This window comes from Danio rerio, chromosome 21 (assembly GCF_049306965.1).
Source record: "Danio rerio strain Tuebingen ecotype United States chromosome 21, GRCz12tu, whole genome shotgun sequence".
Classification (NCBI taxonomy): Eukaryota; Metazoa; Chordata; class Actinopteri; order Cypriniformes; family Danionidae; genus Danio; species Danio rerio.
In genome coordinates, this window is record NC_133196.1 from 32,052,621 (window position 1) to 32,070,928 (window position 18,308).

An 18,308-nucleotide genomic window follows, 5' to 3' on the forward strand; every position below is an offset into this window, starting at 1 on the left:
CCCTAAGCTATGACTAATGCAGCCATTAGCCTACAGTGGCCCAAAGAAAATGTGGAAAATGTGACCCAGTTATCTTAAAACATATGTGGGCCACTTTTGGCGAATATTTGGTACAGTAAGCTGTGGCTAATGTGGATTTGAGCCTAAAGTGGCCAGAGAAAATATGGCAAATGTGGCCCAGTTAACTTAAAACATATGTGGACCACATAAACTAAAGTCACCATCATGGAGTAAAGTGTTTGCTTTAGTTGGGGTCTTGGGCCCTGAACATCTTAATATAAATGTTCTTTTGGGCTGCTGTAACTTTGCTTGAAAAGTTTATTACAGCAAACAAGTCAAGTAAAAAATAACTATAAAATTAACTGAGGCACAACCTGTGATGAAATAATAAAATTCACTGATGATAACCTGTGTTTACTCCATTATTAAAAGTAACATAAAAACATGCTTGCACATGCCACAGAATTGTGGTTCAACTTCTGCTCACAGAGACATCAATAATCAGCGAACTAAATCGACTAAATCAACAATGTCAAGATAAACAGCAGAATCAACAGCAAATAAGCATCAATAAGCGATAGAATGTTTTCATACTGCAATGCATGCTGGGATTTTTGTACTTTGCCACACCCAGCAAGTATAAGGTGAAGGCTTGATCAGGGCCAGAATAAAAGCAAATTGTGGCCCAGAATAGGGTTGGTTCTGGTCAATTTGGTTGAATTCTGGCTAATATGTTGTTTTGCTTTGGCTTATTAGTGGCCCAGATCTGCCCTAGAGCCATCATTCCATTCACTATGTGGTCCAGATGTAAGTGTCTGGTGTGGGCCAAATCTGGGCCAAACCAGTGTTTTTACTTTTGATATTTGTCGGCAGTTAATCAGGAAGTGACGATTTTGTCTGCTTTGACTCGTTAGATGGAATTGCTACTTTATTTACATATCTTATTCAAATAAATAATGTCTTATATTCCTGTTTTGCTAAAAAAAAAAATAATAATAATTTGCATCTTTGGATGGAAACATAGCTACTGACAGCCACAGTAGGAAAAATAAATGTTTTTAAATAAGTTAAATATATTATGGTTACCGGCTTCCAGCTTTTTTCAAAACACCTTATTTTGTTGAGGAATCTCAAACACTTTTGGAAAAAAAAAGGGGGGGGGGGATATGATGACAATTTTCAGTTTTGGGTGAACTATCCCTTTTAAAAATGTGTTCTCTCATCTTTTAGCGTGTAGCTAAAAGGGTGGGTGGTACAGTTGTAGAAATTTCAAACATGTGAGGGGAATGAGCCTGTGCAAGTTTCCCACTGACATTTTGAAACACTCTGGGGTTTTTAATCTTTTATTGAACAGCACTACTTGCATAATAAAATACTCAGAGTGAAAAGTATGAATGCTTACATTTTCATGTCTCCACCATGAAATTTTTTTTTCTCTGTACAGTCTCATAAGTGCAATTAAACCACACTGCTAGTTAATTGATTTGCATTACAGAGATAGTTCACTTCCAAAACAATGTGTTCTGTTATCACCCACTTATTCCAAATCTGTTTGAGCCTCTTTCTTCTGTTGAACAGAAAAAAAAGACATTTCGAAGAATGTTGAAAACCAGTGACATTCACTTTCTTAGAATTATTTTTTTCTAAGTGAGTGGCTACTATTTTCCAATATTCTTTAAAATAACATCTTTTCAACTAAAAAAAAGAAAGTCTTATAAAGGTTTGCAACCCCTTGTGGGTGAGTAAATGCTAAGTAAATGTGCATTTTTTGTTAGACAATTCCTTCAACTGAGTATTTTAGCATTTTTGTTGACAAGCAGTGCACTAGTGTACATATATACAGTACAAGCTTGAGTATGTATGGCATGAGTGTCAGAACTTCAAATTTTGACTTTATTAGGAAGAATGAGCAATATACAGTGCTCAGCATTATTGAGTCCACCCATTTTGAAAATGACTATTTATAACAATACAGATTATTTAAACAAAACAGATTATTGAACACATATTTATTAAACTAATATTTAGTCACCAAACATATTTAGAAATTGAAAGATAATACAGTTAAATTAAAGCAAAATATTGCAAAAATAAATTACAAACTACAAAATGTCAACTATTTTATTAGTTTTTGCTTCTCTTGGTTTTATTAGGTTGTTTAGCTTCTTATTAAAAACATGAAGTTAAAAGATAGATTTGTGAGGGGTGTACTTATATATGATGAGTACTGTAATAGCATCAAAATAGAAGGGTTGAGGGAGCTTTCTTTCAGTTTAATGTATCGACTCAACAAATGGTTCCAAACAAATATGCCTTCATTTCAGCTTCGGTCTCTTTGTTGGTTGTTGAAAATAGCTCAGCATGAGCCTGCTCTGGCCACGCTGTTGCAATTTCCCATATTCATCATATACATTTTTAATGAGTTAATAAACCTGTGTTTTCCCTTTGAATTAGTGCGATCCCTTGGGCTGTTCATTGAGTGATCATCCAGAACTGTTGTTTGAGCAATAAGCTCAAAGCAAAATGTGAGCGTAGTCTGTTTGGTGGCTGAAAGAATCCATTATGGGCCAGATGTTCAAGAGTGAATGGAAGGTAGGGTGTTAATTTATTGTTTTTAATGAACCCCTTATGATATAGCTTGTCAGACTGTACAGACATCATCCCTGGGTCACACTTTAGTCTGTCAGTAGTTATAATGTTTAAGTTTATGACAACCAAAATGTGTCAAAATCAAGATATATACAAGAAGACTTGTCTGGAGTTCTTAAATTGAAGCAAAAGTCAATGTAAGTCACACCAAATATATTAGTATTTAATGCAATTTATATTTAATTTTCTCCACATATTCTATGTTTTAAAACAAGGTATACTGTATCTTAAATATGCATTTTCAGACCTCTTTCTCACTCCAAGCTGCTTCCTTTTTGAACATGATGGAGGGCATGACTCTTTTTTCTTTATAACTATAACTTGTTTCAACATTTTCTTGTAAACAACATCAGGTTGTTTGAGTTGTCCCACTTTTGTTACAATAGCATACAGGGAGCAGTCTGGCTGCAGACCTGATGCAGTGCAAACTGAGTTGCATCCAATGCTTTTTAATGCGCTCACCTAACCCCACCCCTAACCCTACCCGTCAAAGTGACGTCACTCACTCCTTTGAGTGCATTGTGTCTGACATTGCATCGCTGAGTTGTGCAATCTCAGCTTGCATCATGAAGGCTGCATCCAGATACTATTGGTTCTTTTGGTAGTCATAGTTAAAGCAACACTGCAGGAAGAAATAATCAATTATCAGAATAAAAATTTGACTGCAACGGTCATTGATTGGCTGTCAGAGATATAAAAAATTTGCAATCAAAGATTATAGATTTTAGCCTTGGAATTTAGGAATCTGTTTGTTTCAAAAACACTAGAGCTGTTCATTTTCGTAAAAATTACATAATTTAAATGCTTGCACAAATATTGCACAAGTTATTCAATTTTTACATGCTTTACTTGGATTGGCAGGTTATTGATTTGCATGTAAACAAGGACAAAGGTTATTTGTATGAGAGAATTTTTGTGACTTGAATCTTTTAGCACATCGGTAGGCAACCTATAGCTTACACATGTGGCTCTTTGACCGAAACATGTGGCTCAAAAGTCTCCTTTCAATAATACTTTGTGGTTTAAAAATGAATAACCGTTACTAGAAAATTAAAAGTTTCCTATTGAAAATACAATTGCAATTCCCTTTAAGTGTAATTTTTTATTAATTTTTTTTTTCACAGCAAAATGAATAAGAACTCATTCAACATTAAAAGGATTTGCCGATCAATGTGTGTGTGCGGCGCTGTGGATAAACATGAATTGCTACACCAATAAAAGGCAAACAACTTACGTTTCTATGATAACCTCGTGCACATAAATTCAAACAACATTTGTGGTGATGGTTTAAAGACAAAATTCTATAAAATTTCCCTTTTTCATTTATGGACTCACATTTGTTTATTTTTGAGTTGTTCATGGACATAAATCTAGGTTTTGTTTAAATCTGTGTTATTTACAGTATAATTTGCTAAAAAAAAAAATCAGAAATAGTTATTTGCTCTAAAAAAGTGCTGACCCCTGTTTTAGCATTTTAAAAAATGGTCTCCAATTGACCAAATTGCGACCAAAGGTGCTGTGCGAGTCTGGCTTAACATGATTTGTTTTTCTAGGTAAGCCCATAAACAAAGCAAAACCACAGTAAATTTCCTCACGGTTAGTATTACCATTTATAATTTTCTTTATCATTAAAAATGCCATTTTTATATCATGATTTTTGATGGTATATTCAGTAATATTGCAATGAACCGTTACGTAAATGCATGTTTATACAGACAGTTAATACATCTACTGTATATTATTATATACATGTAAAGTATGTTGTATTCCTTTCATTTAAAGTGTGTGCTGCACATTATTGAGAATACTGAACTGAAGCTTGACTTTAGTATGTTCAATTGCAAATTAAATCACAATATTAGTAACAAAAAAATCATAATTAGAGATTATCGTCAAATTGCACAACCCATTGTAGTTTTACAATGTAAACAATAATCCTTGTGAGGTGCTGTAGTTTTCTAAGTGCAGGTTTTAACAAACAATATTGTGATCCTGTAAAAAAAAAAAAAAAAATGACACACAAAAACATAATTAAACAAATCCAAAATGCACAGACTCTTGTTTCAGCTGTTTGCCCCAAAATTTAATATAGCAGCAAATTATATTTATTGTTTGAGATTTTTTTGGTTTAATTCTGAATCTTGAAAGCATAGTACAGTACTCAGCGTAATTGAGTACACCCCATTTTGAAAATTAATATTTGTATCCATTTCTCAGTGAATGTAGGCAATGTATTTTTATGCATTTAAACAAAACAGATTTATTAAAAAGATATATTTATATAGAAAATATTTTAGTCACCAGACATATTTAGAAATTGAAAGATAATAAAATTAAATTTAAGCAAACTCAACTAAATATTTTTTTTGCTTCTTTTGATTTTTCCTCTGTTATAAATTTGTATTTAATATTTTTTTCTGTAGCATGTAAATTTGGCTGTACTAGTTTTTGGACCGTTATTGTAATTATTTTGTTAGATAAGCTCCAGATTTGGCTTCAGTACTGAATATGCACAAATATAATATTGTTTAGCTTCATATTAAAAATATGAATTTAAAAGAGAGATTTGTGAGGGCTGTACTTATATATGCTGAGCACTGTATATGAGCCTTTCATTTTTTAATGATTTAACTTGACAACCAGCAAATTAGACATGCAAATGTTTATGTTTTGATGTCACTACTACCTAATAAACTGATTTACTAATAATCTTGTAAATGGAGTTTACTTACAATGTCTGGTTATTGATGTATAATGCATGTAAAGCTGGACAACAGGTTATTTGCATAAGCTGCTTTTTGTGAGCACATTGAAGTGCATGTAAACATGTTCATTGACAGGGTTTAGATGCTGGGGGATCTGCTTGCCTGATATGTACATGTAGGCTTTATATATAGTAGTGTTGGTGAATTATTTAAGCATTGCTTTGCAGCACTGTTTCAGTTCACATGGCTCTCTTACATAACAACACTTCCCCGAGGTCTGCTGATGAGATGGAGAGGAGGAGGCAGATGAGGGAATGAAGAAGAAAGATGAAAGAAAGCATGAACATCTTAAGGCCTCTTCACACCGATGTGAATATTCAGTGCAAATGTTCAGTCAGAGGACATTGTTGAATAAAAACAAGACAGGGTTCTTTTTAAACAGTGCAAACACTCTCCTGACAAATTGAAGATATTTTTTGCATAGTGTCTTTTTGCATATATTAGAGCTGCACGATATTGGAAAAATATAAGATTGTAATATTTCGTTTTTCGGTGATATGTTGCAATATGAATATAGCTTCACCAGATGGATTTTTTGCATACTAAAACAGTATTCCGGTACAAAAATTGAATTATGAAATGTAAAATAACACTGTGTAGATGTAAAATAACACTGTATAGACTTCATTGTTTTAATAATTCAGTAAAATAAATCTTCTTTAACGTTACAAATGTTGTACATTTATGTGTCCGAATGCTTTAAACTCTTTTGAAATGCCTGCAAAACACATGCAAATTATAAAGTTTCACTCTAATATGTTATACTCTGCAATGACTCCACAAATCTCACACATTGTCAGTTGTTGTGCTGATCAACTATAATCCCTACACTGCATATTCTGTGATGAGTCTATTGCAGACATACACATTGCGATATCGATGCTGAAATTATATATTGTGCAGCCCTAATATTATTCACTTTTGTCCGCGAACCAATAACCACCACCCACACTTTTTTAAACATAATATTTTAAATAACTCATTTCTAATAACTGATTTATTTTGTTTTTGCCATGATGACAGTAAATAATGTTTGACTTGATATTTTTCAAGATGCATCTATACAGCTTAAAGTGACATTTAAAGGCTTAACTAGGTTAATTAGGTTAACTAGGCAGGTTAGAGTAATTAGGAAAGTTATTGTATAACGATGGTTTGTTCTGTAGACTATTGAAAAAAATTAGCTTAAAGTGGCTAATGGTGTTTAAAAAATATCTGACATACTGTGGAAATTTCCTTGGTCTTTTAAACATAATTTGGGAAATATTTAAAAAGAAAAAAAAAGGGGGGGGGGGTCTAATAATTCTTACTTTAACTGTATATAGAATTGTGGATATATAAAAAAATATATGCTATTTTTAAATTGCATGCTTTGTTTTTAGATATCAGTTTTACTTACTAAGTGTCTCCTACTGTAGCGATGTACTATGTGGCTTGTATTTTTAGATGGCTGAAAATAAAAACATAGTAAATAAGTATTTTAAAAATTACATATAATTAAAATATACTACGGGCATCACGGTGGTACAGTGGGTAGCATGATCTCCTCATAACAAGAAGGTCGCTGGTTCAAGTCCCGGCTGGGTCAGTTGGCGTTTCTGGGTGGAGTTTGCATGTTCTCCCCATGTTGGCGTGGGTTTGATCCGGTTTCCTCCACAGTCCAAAGACATGCGCTATAGGTTAATTGAGTAAGCTAAATTTGCCTTTGTGTATGAGTGTGAATGCAAGAGTATGGATGTTTTCCAGTGATGGGTTGCGGCTGGAAGGGCATCCGCTGCATAAAACATAAGCTGGATAGGTTGGCGGTTCATTCTGCTGTAGTGACCCCTGATTAATAAAAGGACTAAGCTGAAAAGAAAATGAATGAATGAATAAAATATATTACATACAACAAATATAAAACATTTGACACACAATTTGTCAATTGATTTTATTCCACACAAAAGGTTTTAATATATTATTATATTATTATTTGACAGCTGCATTAGACAAAAATAGTAAAAACTTATTAGTAAATGTAAAGCTAAATTATAATTCAGATTAATTAGATTATTTGTCTATGTAGTTAATTAATTATTAATGTATTGCATTTATTTATATGTATAGCTAATTAATTAAATTAAATTTATTTAATTTTAAAAAACTTATTCTGATTGTACTTAAAAAGGCTGGAATTACACATTTATGTATTTGAATTGCATAAACATTTTTCATGCATTTTGGTAATGTTGTTACATCACAAACAAATTAACATAATGTTATGCATATTTGCCATACCAACGCAAGATTTTTATTGCTCAGTGAAAAAAAAAATGTATTAATAATTGTTTAATATCGATTTAAAAATTGTTTACTTATTATTATATGTTTATTACTAAATACTTATGTCCTTTGATTTTATTTCAATAATAATATGTCTTCCAAATTCATTCAGTTTAATGAAAAATAAATTCACAATAAAAGTCTTACATTTGATTTAAATAAAAAAATAAATATTTATACAAATGAAATATTATTTTTAAAAATGATAACAACATATAATAATCTGTTTAATTAAACCTTTTCCAGTTCAAATGTACTGAAACATACTTAATTAGCTGGTTATTAATACAACAGCTAGGCTACTGTTTGTTTTAAATATTTAATTTATTCAAACACAAAAGGATGACTGACAAATTATAATTTTTATTAGTTTGTACTTAAACTCTGTAAACAAAGTAATTACATTAAAAATTATTTATGATTATTAATACAATTTACAGGCAAATGTTAATAATTGTGGTGAAATTTGTGTGACATCTGTTGCACCATTCAGAGCCACCAATTTCAGAGCATTTCCTTTAAATAATTTACCTCAAATCTTTGCTTTTTATACCACTGGACTGCACATTGATTCTCGTTCTGCGTTGGGTGTGAGCAGGTTTTTAGAGGCAGGAGCCAGAAAGGGCTTTGTGTGAGCACAGGCTGTAAGGAAAAGGACATAAAGATGTTTCCATGGAGAAAGGTGGACAAAGGATCTGGAGGACAACAAAAGGGAATATGAAGAGCGCCAAGAGAAAGTGACAGATGAAGGCTGAAGCAGACAGGCAGAGGACGAGAGAGAGAAATAAGACGAACAGCAAGAAGTAGAGACAGAAGGAGAGCCACGCATGAGGACGCTTGTAAATTGCACATATACATGACAGGTCTGCGGATGAAGACTGGAGCGTTTCAGCGTCTGCTTGTTAGAGCCGTTCTGCTTCGACAAACACACATCAAACATCACTAATGCTATCACTCTTTCATTAAAGGGATAGTTCACGCAAAACTGAAAATGACCTCATCATTTACTCACCCTAAAGTGGTTTTGTTGAGTTTTTTTTTTTCTGTTGAACAAAAAAAAAAAAAAGATATTTTGAAGAAATCGGAAGACATTGATATCCAAAGGAAATAAAAATTCTGTGAATGTCAATGATGATTACTAACTACTAGGTCCAGATTAAGAATTCAGAGGCCTCTGGGCACAATGTCCTGTAGGGCCCTACTACACTTATGAATAAGAAAAATATGTAATGAAGTGTACCCATAAAGAAAACCACATTAAGGAGTGTTTTACTTATATATTTATATTTACACATGGAAATTTGTGGTATTTCAAAAGTTCACACTTAGCTGATGATCTATCAAAAGCTTGCTTGGCATACTGTTCCGGCAGTGAGCCCTGAGCTCAAGGGACCCTCGAGCCCAGGGCTCTCTCCCATTCGTAGAGCGAGAGGGGAGCTTGAGCTCATGGATCTCAAAAACTCCCTGGCTGCAGTAGCTAACGGAACACTTGAGAAGAAGGGAGCTAGACAAGTGCCTGATTTGCTAAATCTGTTATACGTTATGTGTATCTTTGGATAGTGGGAGGAAACCGGAGAACCCATGGGAAACTCACGCGGACACGGCGAGAATTCACAAACTCCTCACAGAAACACACACCGGCCTGGCGGGGACTATGGCTGGCAGTGTTTTTGCTGTGGGGCTGACAGTGCTAACCACTGGGCCGCCGTGCCGCCCGATCTATGGTAAAGGAAAAGAATAGGGAGTTAGGGGGGTTTCTTCCATTCGATGATAATTGTGGACTGAAGACTGTGGTTATTTATAGTAACTTAGGAATCATATGATTGGAAAATCATGATTAGTTAATGCCGGCTAAATCCTAAGCACGTGATCCTCTCGAAATTAGTTTATAAATAAACTTCACTTAATATACTTGTTGAAAAGAAGCAGTACTGAAGTAGTAATTGAATTGTACTTATAGTGTATACACGTTACAAAAAAAGGAATAACATACAAAAACATACATACTTCAGGTAAATACAAATGGATTCTATTTAGAATTGTATTATTAATAATGCTGTTAATACCATGTGGATACTTTTTTTTTCAATTTATTTGCAATAAATGTATTAGTATTCTGTTTATACACACTTGATAAGTATTATTTATTAAAAACCCAGGAAGGCAACTGTTTATTTAATAAAATATAAATATTAAACTATTTTCTTTCTTTATTTATTTGTAAAAGAAACTCAATCAGTTTACAACAGGTGGAGAGTGAGTAAAGGATGACAGAATTTAAACTTTTTGTTAAGTAAAGTGAAGTTTTTCTGTGATGTTAGTGTGGTATAGCAGAAATGCAAATATAAAACAGAATTTACAAAACACACTCACCATGTCCTTTAACGAAAAGATAAACATACTCTACTCTTTTATATGGGGCTTGACAGGTAAAAGCTTGGTTGTCTGTCTCTAAGTACTTTATAAGATAACACCCAAAGTACCTAATTCACTTATTTTGGCAATGCAGCTAATCTAATTTTATTTGGAAAGATTTTTCTCTCTTTATAATTAAGAATTTTGAGAAAGATTTTTCCTTGCTATAAGAATTAGTTTTGTTTGGTTTTGTTAATTATAAAACAGAACCTTTAAAAAATAAATAAATAAATAAATATAAATATATATATATATATATATATATATATATATATATATATATATATATATATATATATATATATATATATATATATATATATATATATATATATATATATATATATATATATCTTATTAACAAAATTTTATGTAGAAAAATGTAAATGTTCAAACCAAAACCCTTTTTTTTATATTTTTCTTACTGAAATGCAGTATTAATTAGAAACTATTTCTAACTCTTTTACCATAAGGTCTTTAAAAACAACTGAAATTTGCAAATGGTTTAATCTTTTTTCTTTGATGTGTGATGTATATGCCCCATCTGTTTGTTTTTGTTTTATTTTTTTCAAAATGTTTTTTTTTTTTGTCATTTCATTTTCTTTATAATGTACTGCGATTGTATATTTTTAGCCTGTATTTTATTAGCCTGTTAATTTTGTAAGCAAATCTAAACGTCTTTTGCAACACCAGTTAAACACCTCCTGGCTCAGCTTGCTCAGTAGCTACTCCCTGGTTTGGATTTCTCCATGATCTCTTGTCCAGTCCTGGCAAAATAGCATATTTGTGTGTGTGTTTTAACCATTATTTATTTATTTGTGTATATGTTTATTCATTCATTCTGTTAGTTGCTTAGTTAGTTAGTTATAGTTAGTATTTGGAAATTATTATTTTTTCCACCTTAAATGATTATGGTGAATTTGTGATTACGTTTTGTTCACAATGCTTAAAGGGACTGTATTTCTTTCACTCAGCTACACAAGCTAAACAGTCTTGTTTGTGTGTGATTTTCAAATACTTATTTGCTTCATATTGAAGTTTGTGATTCTTCTTTTATCTAAATCTTTTGTCTCATTGCTTTCAAAAAAAAAAAAAAAACATTGTAATAATCTGTATAGGGACAAACTAGGAATGCATTTGGCATTTTTTGGTTTTCCGTAAAAAATAAACAAATAAAAAAAGCTAAAAAAAAAAAATCAGCCAAAAAGCCTATGCAGTGTTGTCTTTAGTGCACAGGTTTTGCTTTCCCTCCTGATGTAGGCACTTATTGATCTAAAGTGACTTTCACACTGGACTAGGAAAACTAAGTGCTATGAATCCCATTCATTTCAATGGCTTCCACCATGAAAGACCAATTTGCTGCTGCGGCAACAAAAGCACAAGAGCAGCAGAGTGCACGTCACCTTGTGCCTGTGCAATGGTAATAGTTTAATATAGCTTGTATAAATGTCAATACATTAACTGCACATGTTCACTAGAATAACAAAGTAACGCACTGACAGGACATTTCTGTGTTGTATTGTTCCTGCTACTTCAGTATTGTCACTGTGCTGTTATTGAAAGACTGGTAAAAAGATGCCTCTCGACTCATTGACTGTTAATAAAAATGTTACTGTCAATAAAATTAGGTTATTTTATTGGGCATATTTCTTGATTCTGTTAAATCAATGTAGATTTTGAGTTAATAAATAAGTGAAATTTTTGGTGCATTCCGGTAAAAAAAATCTTCTGTTGAATAAATAAATTTGAATTAATAAAATATGAAAAATACATACTGTAAAATTATAACATAGAAACATCTCAATTTAATATTTTAGCTATTATCGCAAGCTTTCCACTTTATGCCACATGTTTCAGAGGGAAGCAAGGCAGGACATCATCCCTCCATCAGACTCCCAATCAACCCCTACGTATTATAACTCCACACTCCACTATGCCCACTCTGGTCCAGCCCCTTCCCCCCTTCACATACCAGTCAGCAGGGCTGGGCAGCCGCACCAACTCCATCTCTTTCATCTCTTCCTTCTCCAGCATATTGGCTTTTCATGCATGGGTTGTGTTCAGGCCTGCAAGCTGCCACACTTCCACAGCCCACAAACACATAAAGCTCAGCACACTTTTCCACACAAACGCCACTCATGTTTTCAGTCAAGACTCATAAAGCAACGCTCCCAATTCTGCTTGCCAGATCTATTTAGTCATGAATATGCTTTTTTTTATGATCCAAAATACAAATACAGGATGCTGTTTGGACCGGAGGGTTGTTTGGTCTGGATTGTAAGTTCAAAAAATGGTTTCTTGCTTCACGACATGCATCCTGGTAGAGTTATTGTGGTAGACACTGTGGAAGCTGTTATGTAATCCAGTTTCTTCAGTTATTAATATTGTCCTGTCAACATGTCTACATCTCTGTTTTCTGTTCTGCTCTGAAATGCTAAAATGGTAGATTGATAAAAGATCTGCTGTGTGATGTCAGCGGCTTGCTGTGTGTTGTTGACAGATGCTTTGTTAGTTTGCAGTACTCTGTTTATTAGGCCAAAACATGGACAATGGGTAATGGTGAAAAGTGAATTTTCAGTGAATAGAAACATATATTATTGTGTAGTTATGAGCAGAATGAGTAATGAAAGCTCTGGCTCACTAGCAGCGATTGTGGGTTTAGATGATTTGGCCAAGATTAGAGAGTCTGAATGATGCCATCGTCCTGTTTATGCCATTATTGAAGTTGATCATGAAATGAAAAATAAGCCTATCTATTTCTGAATGCATGTTATAGATAAAATGGTGAATGGTTCACACATATATGTTTATACATTTATATTTTTGCATAATGCTTTATGGAAAACTATCCTAGGTATGCAGAAAAGGACTTCTCTCTTGACAGGATTCAATGTTTAGTCTACTTAAAAGGAAAGTCCACCCAAATAGTGTACTTTTATTCCCTCTTAAGTAGTTCAGATTTTTTTTTTCATTTGTTTGTTTCTTTTGTTGAGCACAAAAAAAGCTATTCTCTCGAATGTTAGTAAATAGCCTTTGACTTCTATAGAAGAAAACAAAACTGTAAAAATCAATGGCTACATGTTGAGCTAGCTCTCTAAATAAGTATATAATATGTAATATGCTACTTTTACTTGGAAAAATGTTACCAAAACATATGGCCTTTTAGTGAAAAGGAATGATTTTTGTTTATATCTCATTATTTGATATATATATATATATATATATATATATATATATATATATATATATATATATATATATATATATATATATATATATATATATATATATATTTATTTTTTAAAGGTTCTGTTATATAATTAACAAAACCAAACAAAACTAATTATCATAGTACGGAAAAATCTTTCTCAAATTTCTCAATTATAAAGAGAGAAAAATCTTTCCAAATTAAATTAGAATAGCTGCATTGCCAAAATAAGTGAATTAGGTACTTTGGGTGTTATCTTATAAAATACTTAGAGACAGACAACCAAGCTTTTACCTGTCAAGCCCCATATAAAAGAGTAGAGTATGTTTATCTTTTCGTCAGAATTATTAGCCCCCCGTTGATTTTTTTTTCTTTTTTAAATATTTCCCAAATGAAGTTTAACAGAGCAAGGACATTTTCACAGTATGTCTGACAATATTATTTCTTCTGGAGAAAGTCTTATTTGTTTTATTACAACAAGAATAAAAGCAGTTTTTAAATTTTTAAACACCATTTTAAGGACAAAATTATTAGCCCTTTAAGCTAATTTTTTTTCAATAGTCTACAGAACAAACCATCATTATACAATAGCTTGCCTAATTACTCTAACCTGCCTAGTTTACCTAATTAACCTAGTTAAGCCTTTAAATTTCACTTTAAACTGTATAGAAGTGTCATGAAAAATATCTAGTAAAATATCCTGACAAAGATAAAATAAATCAGTTATTATAAATGAGTTTATAAAACTATTATGTTTAGAAATGTATTAAAAAAATCTTCTCTCCATTAAATATAATTTACATAAATTTCTGGTAGCTGTGCATTTTGGGATTATATTTAATGCAGAGGATACATGTGATGCTAACCTACTGGATCTTGAGTGCAATGGCTGAAATAAATATATAGGGTCATGTTTTACCCTTATAATGATACTTTTTAAAATCATTCATTCATTCATTTTTTTCGACTTAGTCTCTTTCTTAATCTGGGGTCGTCACAGTGGAATGAACCACCAACTCCAGCATGTGTTTTACGCAGCAGATGCGCTTCCATCACTGGGAAACACCCATACACACTCAATCACACATTGAGCACCTGGAGGAAACCCATGCAAACACGGGAAAAACATGCAAACTCCACAAAGAAACGCCAACTGGCCCAGCTGAGGCTCGAATCAGCGACCTTCTTGCTGTGATGTGATCGTGCTACCCACTGCGCCACCATGCCAACTACATAACTACATAATGATTTTTTATTATTATATCATCCGCTGCTTAAAACAAGTGCTGGAAAAGTTGGCAGTTCATTCCGCTGTGGCGACCCCAGATTTATAAAGGGACGAAGCCGAAAAGAAAATGATTGAATAAATAAAATAAAAAAAATAATGACTTAATAAAAAATAAATTAATAAAGTAAATAATTATAGAAAGAAATACAACAATAAATAATAAATACAATAAATACATACACAATTCTGAACCATTACCAACTACAAAATGTAAACTTTATGTAAATTTAATATAAAAAAATACAAGTAAGATTTATGAATTATGTAAAAATCATTAGTTTATATTTTCACTCCTGTCCTTATAATAATAATTACAAATGATTGCAATTTATTTATTTGTTTTATTTATTTAAAATTAACAAATTCACCAAGTCACAATACTAAAAACGTTACCAACGACAAAAAATTAAACAAAAATTACAAATACAAAAATTAAATAAAAAAATATATTTATTAATCTATTAATATATACAGTGTATGTCTGCAATATTATGTTATAAACCATATGACTTTATAATAATAATCACAAATGCTGATGAATAGACCAATGTACATTAAAAAAAGTGAAGAAATGGCATGTCTTAATCTGGTTACACAGACAAAAAATTGTCACTCCACTCTGCTCTGTCTATAGCAAGAGTCTATGCAAAACACCCTATTTATAAAGTGCAAACTGTGCACTATTTGTGTTCTATTTTTCAGTCCAGACTCTGCCAGCATATGCAAATTATTTTAAATGATTCTGGGTCAGTGACTCATTTAAATAGTCATGCATATGTTGCATGCAGTGACAATTCAGCATGTATTTGACTCGTCATCTCTGGTAGCATTAGTACAGTCTTTGGCCTAAGGCTGAAGCTCATCTGTTTGCAAGATGAGGACGGTAACAGACTCAGACTGTGCCATGCTGCCAGGTATGCTTGTTGACGATACTTAAAAGGGACATATTATGCCCCGTTTCATTAGTTGTAAAATATATTTTGGTGTCCTCAGAAAGTTTCAGCTCAAAATACCCTACAGATCATTTATTATATTAAAATTTGCCTCTAATTGGGTGTGATAAAACAGCATTTTTGTGTGTCCCTTTAAATGCAAATGAGCTGCTGCTTCCTAAAGAGGGCGTATTATGAAACACCAAAACAAGTGAATCCAGCAATGGATTAAAGCCTTACAGGTTCAAACTAAACTCTGAAAAAATGATGAAGAGGAAGATTTTACAACTTCTAGACTGACTGGTTAGTTTTTAGAGTTATGTAGCTCTTGCGGAGGAAAGTTGATTAAACTTATCAACTAGTATGCTACTGCTCTGATGTGATGAACAAATAAACATTACACCATTTGTACATTCTCTTTTCTCCACATCACGAACATGCTCTTATTCTCAAGTCAGTTCATAATAAAGCTGACTGCGTTTATGAATCACAGTACGGTAAAACATATTATTGCTTTATTAGCAAGGAGAAAAATAGTGGAAATCAGCAGTCCTACTGTGATCTGGTTTTATATTTGAAATGAGAGAAAATTAAATATTTAATGAAAGGACCTGACCAAAAAATTGTATGAGATTAAATATTTTGAAAAAGTGAAGACTCCCCTTTAAATAACTTATATAAAGTAATCTGTGCAAAGAGGTTTAAATGTGATCACCATTATTGTTTGGTTTCATATTTATGTAGAAGACCACTAGAAATATGTTAGATTATTTTATTCTTAATATCACATAGTTATTTGTAGAATTTTTTCAATCGATATTGTCTAACTTTAAATGTATACAATACTGTAAAGTTTGTTTTTATTCCATTTTTTATTCCATTTTGTTTTTTATCATATTTGTATCTATTTCTGTTGCAATTTTAATTTAATTTGCTTGTTAATTTATTTTGGTGAAAAAGGTACTGTACTGCACCCTTCGAAAAGGCATAGACGTGCAGCTGAACGCTATTGGTTTACAGAAAAGCGTCACTCACGCAGAAGAATGAAAACAAAGAAACCTCCATTTTTAAATACAAAGCCGAGACATTAAATCGTATACTATATGCATATAATAATGAGCCATGGTTGACTGGAGACAAACCCTGTCATTGTCTTGATAAACAGCCACAAAGCCAAGGAGAACAAAATCTGCCGTGTCCTGTTTTTGTTTTACGAGGCCGTCTAAAAGTGCGAGCGGTTTCACTGTCTCCAGAGAGCTCGCCATTGCTCATGTGTGCGTCTATATTTGAAATAAGGAACTTCTTGAGTTGATGATAATAATGTACGTGTGATTATTGAAGTGCTTCTGACATCTGATCCTTTCAGAAACAGACAAACACGAGAGTGAAGCATAAAAAAAAAACAAGGAGAAGGAGAAGCCCAAAAAACTATTAAAACTATAACTATTATCATCGCCTTTTTGACTATTATGAACTCGGAATGATGAAATTACTTTCTAACCGAGGTTACATGTGCTGGTGAAGATTAAAGAAGCAGATGAGAGGTTTGCACTGACTGTGGGCAATTTTTTGCTTGTCGTTTTTGAACCCAAATAAGGACTAAATGTATGTTGTGTGTAGTTTTTCTGTGATTGGTAACATATCGGAGGTTGTAAGGGTCTGTATATATTCATATATGTTGCATTAATTTATTTATTTATTTTATATAATTGCAGACGTTACAGTAGGCTATTTCACAGATCATCATTGATCTGCAGTTATAATCAAATCATGTTCATAGAAAAGTTAGTAATGAACATTTATATACAAGTATTCAAGTGTATAAAGCATCTGTTTTGTCAAAAGTGCTTCTCATATAATATGTGAATGACCCGTACAGCTTTACTTTGACATTTCCTCGAACAAGAATGACATCGACTGAAACTTTCTGTTTGCACCACGCCCACCTTGGTACCCTTAAGGCAGTGGACCTTAAAGGTGACCTGTACCATACCGCACTGTACCAGTCAGTGGAAACAGGCCATTAGAAAAAACTTTAGCCACATACAGCATGATAACAAGAACAGGACATTTGAAAACATTTTCAGAATATCAACTGACACAATTGAACTTTAAGCTATTATTGATATTTACCTACATTGAAGAGCATTGAACTGACTTTCGTTTTCGAAGCATTCTGGCAAAAAAAGTATATTTTGTGCAAATATAAAATACTTTACTCACATTCTTAGCCACATTTCCTACAAAACTGAAATTCTACAAGGGGAGTCTTGTGAGATGCTTATGATTTGTTGGTCTATATATATATATATATATATATATATATATATATATATATATATATATATATATATATATATATATATATATATATATATATATATATATTTGCAATGTTTGTTTTCTCAAGCTTCTACAATGAGTAAAAAGAAACTGCTGCAGTGGTTCTATGGGTGGAAACGTGCAGATTAATGTCATAATTATAACTCTTTTTTAATGTCACAAAGACCAAATTCCAGACAGTATTTCTGTTTTTCCCACATGCTGACCAATTTTCACTATTAACTAATGTCTTATTACCTGACTATTATTAAGATATTAGCTGTTTATAAGCATTTATAAAGTACATATTCTACATGATCTTATTCTATGTTCTTCAATACCTAAACCCAACTACTACTTTAATAACTATTAATAAGCAACAAATTATGAGTTTTAGCTAAAAATCT

The 18,308-nt window shown here is 32.2% G+C and overlaps 1 protein-coding gene across 4 annotated transcripts in view; it reads left to right on the plus strand.

Annotated features, from left to right (window-relative positions):
• Positions 1–18,308, plus strand: part of ppp3ca (protein phosphatase 3, catalytic subunit, alpha isozyme) — a 267,749-nt gene that overhangs the window by 11,820 nt on the left and 237,621 nt on the right.